General features: G+C 40.2%; 1 long non-coding RNA gene across 2 annotated transcripts; it reads right to left on the bottom strand.

Moving 5' to 3' along the window:
* Positions 1–226: 226 nt before the first annotated feature.
* Positions 227–10,224, bottom strand: LOC113620228 (uncharacterized). 2 transcript variants are annotated; one of them, XR_003432696.1, is made up of 4 exons: positions 9,884–10,224; positions 9,139–9,342; positions 6,168–6,260; positions 227–276 (listed from the first exon to the last, which is right to left on the bottom strand). It is a non-coding gene; the product is annotated as an uncharacterized LOC113620228 (long non-coding RNA). The 2 variants fall into 2 exon arrangements; XR_003432697.1 differs by lacking the exon at positions 9,139–9,342.
* Positions 10,225–10,278: the final 54 nt, after the last annotated feature.

The following is a 10,278-nucleotide window of genomic DNA, read 5'->3' as shown; positions in this document are numbered from 1 at the left end:
ACTGCTCACCACATGACAGACCAATCAGTTGAGAGACGAGATGTTCGGGCAAAGAATAGCAACATTATTTGGAAAACTGGTAGACTAAGAAAATGGTAGACTCATGTCCCAAAGAACCATCTTGCCATAATTAGAATTCAGGCTTCTTTTACACTAAAAGGGGAGGCAGTAAAGTCAAACATTTCCTGCTTCTGGTCAGCTTCCAGAGGGGATGTGTTAATTTCTTCCTTCCTGCAGTCATTCACAGGTGGGCCTGGTCAGGATGTTTCCTGTGAACTAAACAAAGGTATTTTAGCTTAATGCTCATTACCTGGGAAGCAGGGTTCCCAGAGATGTTCCATTATGTATAATTTAACTTATAGGCAACATCCCTTTAGTGATTAACTTGTAATAGATTACAAAGGTTCTTCCCTATTACACAACTATATTTAAAAAATTTTTGCTTCCTTATATCCATGAGAAGATTTCCCACTAAACTGGAAATCAAAAGAGTTCCATGTTCTGGAACTCTAAGGTTCAATGTATCATGCTTTCAAAAGTTTGCACAAGGCATTCAACAAAGGCCCTCTTCCAAGGGACACAAGTCAAACCCAGACCAATTAACCCTAGAGGCAAAAGAGTCTCCATTACTGTTTTTATTAGCCCTGAATATTAGCCCCAGTTTTTACCTCATACTGTGTGGGCTCCAGTAACCCTACTGGTTCCCCTTTATTATGTTAAATTAACATTGCCTGGGGGGCAGATTTATATGCCCTGTTTTATCATAGCAGGTGGGGAGAGCATTCAACAGTTGAGACATAATGTCTATCTCCACAATATAATCAACCAAAAGAGATGCACCCGTCTTATATAAAACCATTCAAATAAACCAACTTTCTTATAAACTTCATCTCAATTCTATTAACTCTTACCCCCTTAACCTTAGCATCCATTAGGACCCCATTAACAAAGTCTTGGTCTCACAAGGAGCCCCGGAAACTTTTTCATCCCCTGGCAATTTTATCTATTCCTGTATAAAAAGGCTCTGGGGGGCTTCCCTGGTGGCGCAGTGGTTGAGAGTCCGCCTGCTGATGCAGGGGACACGGGTTCGTGCCCCGGTCCGGGAAGATCCCACATGCCGCGGAGCGGCTGCGCCAGTGAGCCACGGCCGCTGGGCCTGCGTGTAAAGGCTCTGCGGTCTCTGGTGAGGGGTGGAGCCAAGGGACCCAGGCCTATTTGTCAATCTTTAACTTCATTAATTGGCCTAACTGTTGCCCCAAGCAATTGCTGGTCAGGTTTCTCAGTGTAATTTTATCTTCCAGCATTTTAAATTTTTCTAAAGTGAAACAGTAGACTTGTATCAACAACAATGACAAAATTAATCAGTTGATCTAAGAAAATAAATGGAAAATTTTATTCAAGCCAAATTGGTGATTATAACCTGAGAACAGTTCTCAGAAAGCTCAAAGCATAGTTACATAAGTGTTTGAGACAGAGGGTTGTACATTAAATGATGTATTATTGACAGTTTACACAATCCAGATCTAAAGAAAGTACAAAGCAAGGAGTGGGTCATGGGTCATCAAGCCCTTTACAAGATTAAGAAGGAAAATTATCTCCTAAAGAATTGTGAGCTTTGATGAAATTAAGAAGAAATGTTATCTCCTCAGGAAGTCTGGTTAAAGCAGATGCACAACACACACTAAAGGGGAAGGAGGCCCAAATGGGCAAAGAAAAATTCTTTGTTTAATTTTTTCTTGTCTTGCCAGAAAATAAGAATTTTATTTCATCAATTGTTTGGGGCCCTTTAATGTTGGAGGACCAAAGGGGGTCCTTTTGGCTCATCCAACTTTAGGCAGTGCTGTATTCCAACCTTTGTTTTAATCCCATCAACTGCTGGGACAAGTCCTTTTAAAATTTTCCACCTTGTTGGGAAGAGTCTCTTGACTTTCCTCTCAGCTTTTTATTCCCTTGTCAACTAACCTAATTAGCATTAACTTAATCTTTTTATTAACATATGTAAGACCCATTGAGGGGAAGGTGAGATCACAATTTCAATAAGTCTTCCCAAACCATTTTGTTTGTTTAAAATAAGGGAGTTCCTAAGGTTAGCCATTTTGTCTTTGTATCCACCTTTTAATTTGGTCTTAACATAGGTACCAATAAACACTTATTTATGATGAGAGCTCTCTAAAAATTTTCCAGTTTATAAGTTTATTACAATTTAAAGCATCCCTCATCTAGAGGATCTTAATAGCAACTCAAATCAACAACACACAAGAGGTGTCCCCACAAGAGAGTGCAAAGGATGTAGCCCTTACAAGATCTAGAAAGTTTACTCCCCTTCAAAAAAAGTCTGGAAAGTAAAAGGTCTTTGTTGTACAGGTGGATGCAATGAAGACTGAAATGACAAAGGGTCCCTTGTGGACTGGGACCCCTTATGACAAATTTTCCTGAGAGCTGGCATGGCCAAAGAGACTGTCTGGAATCCCAGTGTATTTGATTGGCTGCCAAATGTACACCATATGCATACCTTTCAGATGGCAGAGACCAAAGAGAATTCTCTCACTGGTCAACAAACCAAAGAGGGTACCTCTTTCCTGAACAGCCTAAAGTTCAAGGAAACCCTACTCCTTACAGCAAGGAGTTTATCAACCACCAGATAAAACTCAGGATTATCAACCAATATGGGAGGTCTGAGACCCAGGAGAGATATACCCAGGTGTCTGGACTCCCTGAGGAGGTAGATGGGTACAAGGGGCCCTTGCTGGTACCAAGGCTCTGGATCCTCATAGAGCTCAGCTGAAGAAGAGAATCTGCTCAGTTCCCTTCATGGTCACCCAAACTGTCCACTGAAAGAAAAACAGACAATCTAAAAGTTGTTTCAGTTTTACTGAGGGAACTTGCTGAGGATGAGAGGCTGGGCAGCAGCTCTGAGGAACGGCTCCAAAGAGGTAGGGGAGGAGCCAGCATATATATAAATTTTGGGGGCTAGGAAATACATGTAGTCAAGCACATATCTTTGTAAAAGATTACTGCTAATCACAAAGAAAAGATATCTCAAGTTAATGAATTTAGTGCTTTTCTGTGTATGGGAAGATGCAGGAACCCGGGATGCTTGAAATTCTTCCTCAGATACGCATCTTAACTATCTTAACTATCTTAACTTAACGATCTAGGGACCCATTCCAAAGCACAAAATGCTTCATCCTGTTTTTCCATCTTGATTCCCTTCAGGGTGCACTGTTGTTGGGCAACTGCAGTGGGTTTTGACTTAACCCTTTGTATAACTGGATGATAAGTGACACCCTTTGTTCTTTCTTTGTTCACAGAGGTTTTAGTTCAATAAGTAAGGCATAACAGCTTAATCCATATGAAGGGGAAAGGTTACCTACCAGACTATGCTTGGGAGGAAGAATAGGGAAGGGATGTCATCTGAACTCTCTCCCACCTGCTCCAAATAAGATCATGTGTCTCCTGCTTTATAAATGTCTCCAACAGGAAATATTATCATCATCCCACAGTAAAGATCAAGCAAACTGCAAATGTGAATGAGTCACTTGTGACAGGTAACACATCAGCTTAAATTCACTATAGTCAGTATGTGCATGTGCAAGGTCAGAGTGTTTCCTGATGTTCTGAGAAGGAGAAGAGAGAAGAGAGTTGGCTGAGGTATCACGGAGGTGACGGGAGTAGGAACACAGCTTTGAGGACTTTACAAGAGCTGGGATGCTGGAGGGAGTCTTGGCTAACTTCACAACTCTGGAGTAACTGTAACGGAGTTAGTCATCAGTGTTGTCAGCCTTATTCTTCCTCTGAGGTGGAGAAGGAGTGCCAATAAGGCAAGATTCTAAACATCCATGGGGTCCTGGCCATATATTGATAATACTACTACAAGATCTCCTTTCAGCTAAGTTTGGCCACATGACCTCAAGTCCCAGAAATTCGTAACTGAATATATCCAAATGAATGTGAGTAACATCTTAATACATGTAGTTTGTTAGAATCAATGAATATTTAAATTGATATACTATGCCAGTTATATTGATATCAATTCTCCTTTATTGATCTCAGAATCATTTAAAAGATAGAGATGAAAAAGACTAGAAATAAGTAATAATCATGAACCACACAAGACGTATATATACAATTAAATAATAAATAGTATTTTTCAAACTTAAGTGATGTACAGATTCCTGTCTAAAGGAAAATAAGCTTCTCATGGACCACCTAATGCTTACATAAATTATTTTTATTATAATGTTTGGTAAAAATATATCAACGTAATCTTGGTATAAATGCCTTATGCTTAAGGTATAAAACCAAAACATGTTTACAAATTCAATATAAATAAAGTCAAATAAGCTTCACCTGAGCAACATTTGATGTGACACATGATGTTGTTTTGCTGAAATTAAGATCCTACCCAAAATGTGAATATGGTATGATATAGATTCTTTGGAGTTCAACGATCCATCTCATAACTCTTGACTGTGCTTTGGGGAAGATGCCTGACCTCTGTCCATGTGGGTTCTCTTGAGCCTCCTATACACTCCAAGGGCGGGGACGGGGAGTTGTGCCTGGAAACCTGACTGCCCCAAATTTGTGCTTAGAGGGGTTGAACTGAACAAGCAAGCACAATTACCCTGGGCTGGGATAATGATTATTGCATTATAAAAAAAATTTTTTGGGGGGTGGTGAGAACATTTAAGTTCTACTCTTTTAGTAAATTTTAATTATAAATATGGTTTAATTTTTTTTCATGAAAATGAGAGCATACTATTCATATTGTCATGGTGTTTCATATTAGCACTATAAATTTAGATATGTTTTCCATTGTGAAGCTGTATCATTATTTAGCCAGCCATTCTTGATATGTACTGTAAAAATAATACATCTAATCCTGCTTGTTTTCATTCCAGGTTCACAAAGTAGCCTTCTGATTATCTATAAATGTGGCTTCAAGCACACACCAGCTACAAGAAGAGAAATTAATAGCCAGAGAATGAAAATTCTTGTCTTGTTGAAATAATTAACAAAAGGACATTTTTGTTAGAACATTACATAGAAGTTTGGATGAGTGTTTTCTTTACTCCCTGATCACCTTTGGGGGTCCTAAAACTCTAATCAGTTTTGTGTTTGCCCCAGAATAGGAAATAAGGTGACTTCACCTACATACCACCTGGAGAGATATCTTTATGCTAACCAGCCAGCCTTCCTTAGGGGATGCCTCCTTCTTGCATTGCATTTCAAGTTTTAACACTACCTTCATTGTCAGAGTTGGTGAGTTTCGGCAGCAAGAGTCTGGGACATGATCTGGAAAGTCTTAATCAAAGGAATAGAGATTTGAATTGGGCCTTAAAAGACAGATATGATTTAGATGGGTGACCCAGATGGGGCATGTTGATTAATAAATGAGGGTCACATCACACAAGCAAATTCAGCTGTCAACTTCTGAAAGACAGTATGTAAGGTGATTGGCATGGACTGAAAACAAACATGGTGGGAAAATATATGTGGTGGGGAAAAAAAACATGAGGGAGGGAATCTTCAGTATCATCATTCTCTTCAAAACATAATGAGATAAGAAAAGGGATAAAAGGAGTATACATATTGAAAAGGAAGTAAGACAACTATTATTATTTGCAGATTATATGGCTGTTCTCCACCCAAAAAAAGGAAAAGGAATCCAAGAGAATCAACAAGAGAGTTTTGTAAGATAATAAGTCAAAAGCTATATATACGTATATATATATGTGTGTGTGTATATATATATATATATGCATACGCACACACACGTATACATATATAATATAGCACTGTCCTATACAGCACTTATAAACAATCGGAAAATATAATTTAAAAAGTCTTATTCTCAATAGTAGCAAAGCCTATGGACTACCTAGATATAAACCTAATAAGTAATGTGAAAGAGTTATAAGAAGAAAACCATGAAATTTTACTGAAACATAAAGGAAGACTTGAGAAAATGGAGAGATATGATATGTTCCTGGTTGAAAAGAATAAATACTAGAAAATGTTCATTTCTCCCTAAATTAGTCTATAAATGTAATGCATTATATCAAAATCTCAATGGAATTTTGTTTGTAAAGTTTACAGATGGTTTTGATTCCCTGCTCCTGCCGTAGGCCCCATCTCCAAATACCATCACACCGGGGAACACATACCATCACACTAGGAGTTTGAGGGGTGCACAATTCAGTCCATAGCACTGGGTTATTGGAAGTGTTGGGAAATGCGCTCTTCTTCCATTTTTATCTCTGCAGGAATAAAAACAGAGCCATAATTTCAGAGTAAAATATAATAATCTCCACACAAAGCATCATCTGCTGGGATCAAGGAAGTACCTATATGCTAGGAGTTAGACCACTTTTCAGCAAAGACACCACACTTTCTTTTGCAGAAAGACTTGCAGAAGTCAAGTGGGAGACCCCAACCTCTGTGTCTCTTAGAAGACTAAAGTGACATTCTTTCAACTCTCATAGCTCTAGGACCTCCAGCACTGATTACCCCATCCTTTGCTCAACTAGTGGATGCCATGGTGTGCTGCCAACATCTTCGCCACCCCTCTTTAGAACTGAAGAACTCATTTTCCCCAGCTGCTGGGAATGTTGGACGTTGACAGCAGTGAGTTGAGTTCCCCTCCAGAGTTTGCCCTTGGCTGAAGGAAGCCACCTCGTTCAAGCTCCTGCCCCCTTCCCCAGGCCACCCAATATCCACATCCAATGACTGACTGATGTAGGGGTATAAAACCCTGGCCTCCTTGCCTCAATTCAGGGCAACTCTGAAAGGCTTTCCCAGTTCTAGAGCTACCCATCCTACCAGTAGAGGCCTTTGTTGTGAAAGCAACACAGTCCAACTTCTCCTTCTCCCCAGTCCTGCTTCCTTTACTTCCCTTAGGTATTAAACCTCTTGCACACACAAATCTCCATCTTAGAGTCTATTTCCTGAAGACTCTGATAAGGAACAATCTCTTGTTCCTATCTGGCTTTGCCCATGGCCTTTTTGTATCCTTCCTTCACCCCTCTGCATTCTTTGAAATTCTTTCTGAGTGCCTTCTGGAATTGCTGATCAATCAACAAAAATCTTTATATGAAGGTTTGAGACAGACAATTTTCTTTCAGTCCCTTGGATGTTAGAAGAGTTATATCTAGTTTACTCTTTTGGGGAGGGGCCTGTAATAGGCACCCAACCTTGATAGTTCCTGGGCTTTGTCTCCTGCCCCACCTTGCCCTTCCAGGCCATGAAAACCTAAGTTCATATTTGCCCAGTGTGACAAATACTGTGCTGCTGGAAATGAAAATTCCAAAACTCACCTTTGTAATTATGCTCTGTACCCCCACCCTGATGTAAGTACAGTACTCTCTGCAAGCAAAGTTTTACAAGAGGAACTGGGGGTGGAAGCATGTTGCCTGCTGCCACCTGGTGCAGAACTGTATATTTAACGAAGACAGGCAGCAAGTCTAAGACTTGGGTCCTTTGAGAAATATTCATCAACTAGGAAAAATCACTTGCAATCGTTATGACTCTGTTTGCTCCTTTAAAAAAAGGACTATTACCATATTACTTAAATTATAATGTTGTTGATACAAGCAATTAGAACTTTCGAAGACAAGTGGTATAAAATAGCAAGTATTCTTATAGCACAGCAAACGTTCTGCCATTTAGTAGTGAGGGCCAAAATTATTTTTCCAGGGTTATTCTTTTTTTCTCTTGATTACGATCATGACCATGTGGTAGCTGATCAGAAACTGGAAGCATGGTCAATGAAAGAGGTCTCTGCCATCCTCCATTTCTTCTATTCCATTTCCCCAAATCTCTAGGGTTACGCTATCTCTTTGGATCAGGACAGGCTATTGGGAAGGTGTCAGATGACTGTGGCTTTTGGAAAAGATAGATCTCACCAGTAGCTGGAGAATCTGGTTATCTACATGGTGAGAATTGAAAGGTTCTACAAAGGTCTGCTTTCTTCTCAATATCTTCTCCAGCACTCTGAAGTGTGGGTGGAGTAGGGGTGTCCTAGCTGAGTTGATCTGGTGCCTATTCCCTGTTAAAGAAATAACAGGCCCAAGATGGAGTCACCTGTGCTAAAAGGAACACTTAATACCTGACCTTACTGCAGTTACAACCTTCTCCAAGAATGTAATCCTAACTGGTCAGTGTGGAATTTTCCAGTCAGTACCATGGAGGAGGTAATCCTTTCCATCCTCCAAAAGGAAGATGAGGTAACCTGGCACATAGATCCCCTTCATCCCATATAGATAGATTATCTAAGCCTGAAATAATCTTTATGTTTTGTTTTGTTTTTGCCTTCCTTGTCTTACCTTTAAAAACCTCTCCCTTTCTATAGCCTTTCAGAGCTCCCCTCTACTTGCTAAGTGGGATGCTGCCCAATTCATGAACCGTTCAATAAGCTAATTAGATCTTTAATATTTACTCAGAGTTTTGTTATTTAACATCCCTGAGATTCTCTTTCATCTCTGTGTTGGTTTCATTATCAAGCCGGGTAGCAAGAAGGCTCCAACAGTTTCAGGCCTCACAAGAAATTCAGAAGATAAGTAAACTGCTTCAGCCTTAGTATTCCAAGCAATTCACCCTGATTAAACTATCCACTGTTTAGACTAGGACTTTGGCTTGGGGAATGGGACTTACTATTTAAATTAAGACAATCCTTGGAGATGGAAGTGAAGTCAGCTTCTTTCAAGACATATAGAATGAACGGGTCTAAATGGATATAACTAATCATATGAATAAAATCCTGGTTGTGTTCTATTAAGAAGGTGAGAGGGGAAATGGATGCTGAGTAGGCAATCAACAACGTTCACTTAGTATCAGGGATTGACTTAGCACAATACAACACACAGGTGATAATGTTCAAATGAAATTCAACTAGTGTCAGGGAATCGATAATGAATAGTGGTGATCACAGCAAACAGGAATAAAAGATCAACCCAATTCTAGGCAATGTGGCCATGCAAGAATATAAACCCAGTGTTACTAGATCTTCAACATTTTCAAGAGAAGTTGGTAATCTGGATTTTTATGTAAAATATCTTATTTTAAATGTTGGCAACTAAGTCAGTTTTTGTTTTTAACCATAGAAGGCAGCCGATACCGTCCAAAATAAGCAAAGCATACCTGTTGGCCACATACAGCCTGTGAACCTCAAGTTTACAAACGTTGGGCTAGAATCATTGCTTGCCATTCAGTGGCTCTGTGGATGCAAGGGCTGCCGAGAGCAGAGCAGAGCAGCCAAAGGAGGGAAGTCAGAGAGTGTCATTATTTCATACAATGCTTTTCCGTGGTGGGTCCCCAAACACGGTTCCCAGGCTTCTGCTTCACCTAACAAAACGTAAAGTCCATTTGGAGCCGGTTACTTCTTTCTAGGCTAGGCAAAGTGTGATAGTACCAGGAACAGTGAACACTTGTATCCCATTGTTTACGTTCCGACGTTATTAGGTAGTTTTTCATAGCTCTGCGAGGCATACAGCTTTTTATCAATACATTAGATTGATTACCTTCCTATCATTAAAACACATTTAGTTTAATTCAGCGGGAAATAGCAGTTTGTTATTAACTATAAAAATCAATGCTTAATTAGCTTAAAATAGGCTAATGTTGAGATCAGAAACTACTTATTGATTTACGTTTATCTTTTCCCTGCTCAATTTCTGCTTCAAAAGAAGCACAAAAGCAACTGTCAATCCCGTTTGCACATTAGAATCTTGTGCGGGTGCGGGAGGGCTGGGGAAATGCTTTTTTAAAAAGTGTGGATGCTCAGGCCCTACCCTAGAGGGTACAGAACTCCCCGAGTGACTCTTATGTGTAGACAGAGCTTTTATACATTTCCCTGTAAGAAAAGTCTACAAGCTCCGAAACCTACCTAATCTCTTGGGTTTTCTCCAGAACCCTTCATTTCAGCAAGAAGGGGCTAGAAGTAATACTTTCCCCAGGTGTCTGAAAACTAGTTCTTTCCCCTGGAGATTGACGGGGCCATCAGCCAATCGGCAGTCTAAGGAGAACCAATTGAGTCTCGGTAGAACCAATAATAGGCAACAAAAAAATAGGCACTTTAACAGGCACTTCGTCTCAGTAGAAAAAGCAGGTCTTAGTAGCAATGGCCAACAAACAGAAAAAAGCAGGGGCACCCTCTCCGGCGTCAGCGAGGCCTCGGGACACCTGGAGATCTGAGCTGCCGCCGGGTCCCCAAGCGTTGCTAAAGAGACGGCGCTTACTTCTGTGCCGGGGCGCCCTGGAAGTGCGTCACTTCCGCCCGGT

The sequence above is a fragment of the Aethalodelphis obliquidens genome, unplaced genomic scaffold (genome assembly GCF_003676395.1).
Source record: "Aethalodelphis obliquidens isolate GAN/ISIS:26980383/991018 unplaced genomic scaffold, ASM367639v1 scaffold7, whole genome shotgun sequence".
NCBI lineage: Eukaryota > Metazoa > Chordata > Mammalia > Artiodactyla > Delphinidae > Aethalodelphis > Aethalodelphis obliquidens.
This window is presented reverse-complemented; position numbering and strand designations above follow the sequence as displayed.